Genomic DNA, 711 nt, shown 5'->3' with positions numbered 1-711 from the left:
AGGGGGGGAGAGGGGGAACCCCCCCGGGAGTGGCCCGGGATGGGGGACGGGGAGGGGAGGGGAGGGCACAGCGCTCCTTTAAAAGGGGGTCGGGGGCGGGGCGCGGGGAGCCTGGAGGGCGTTTGGGGATGGGAGAGTGGGGAAATCAATGAATTCCCCCCGTTTCTGTGGGGTAATGAATGGAAAGGGCCGGCCGCGGCTTTGGCGGGTGCCGTAGTTGTGGGTGGGTGTTGGGGACAGCCGGGTCTCATCGGGGGGCGTTGGGAGGGTGGGACAGAGCGCAGGGGTGCAGGTGGCTCTGACTGTGCCCTCTCCCCAGGCAGTGGGAACAGGGACAGCAACAGCAGCCGCGGCCCGGGGGGCACAGCAGGAGGAGCCCAGCCTGGCAGGAGATCCTCTGAGGTGAGGGGGACACGAGCTGGGGACCCCAGAGCAGCACGAGCTGCACGTGCGGGGGGGTCCTGACATGGGTTTGGGGTTTGTCACCTGCAGGGTCAGTTCTGAGGTAGATTTGGGGTCCACCACCTGCAGGGTCAGTTCTGAGGTGAGTTTGGGGTCCACCACCTGCAGGGTCAGTTCTCAGGTGAGTTTGGGGTCCATCACCTGTGGGGTCAGTTCTGAGATAGATTTGGGGTCCACCACCTGCGGGGTCAGTTCTGAGATAGATTTGGGGTCCACCACCTGCGGGGTCAGTTCTGAGATAGATTTGGG

General features: G+C 64.7%; 1 protein-coding gene across 2 annotated transcripts in view; it reads left to right on the top strand.

Moving 5' to 3' along the window:
- The first annotated feature begins 297 nt into the window (after window positions 1–297).
- ZC3H18 (zinc finger CCCH-type containing 18) overlaps window positions 298–711 on the top strand; it is a 42621-nt gene continuing 42207 nt past the window's right edge. For both annotated transcript variants that reach the window (XM_042027041.1, XM_042027040.1), the window contains exon 1: window positions 298–402. The gene's annotated coding sequence lies outside the window, so the exon portion shown is untranslated. The remainder of the gene's footprint in view (window positions 403–711) is intronic.

This window comes from Corvus kubaryi, unplaced genomic scaffold (genome assembly GCF_017639235.1).
Source record: "Corvus kubaryi isolate FWS band 111438036 unplaced genomic scaffold, C.kubaryi_AGA036_p1.0 37300, whole genome shotgun sequence".
Classification (NCBI taxonomy): domain Eukaryota; kingdom Metazoa; phylum Chordata; class Aves; order Passeriformes; family Corvidae; genus Corvus; species Corvus kubaryi.
This window is presented reverse-complemented; position numbering and strand designations above follow the sequence as displayed.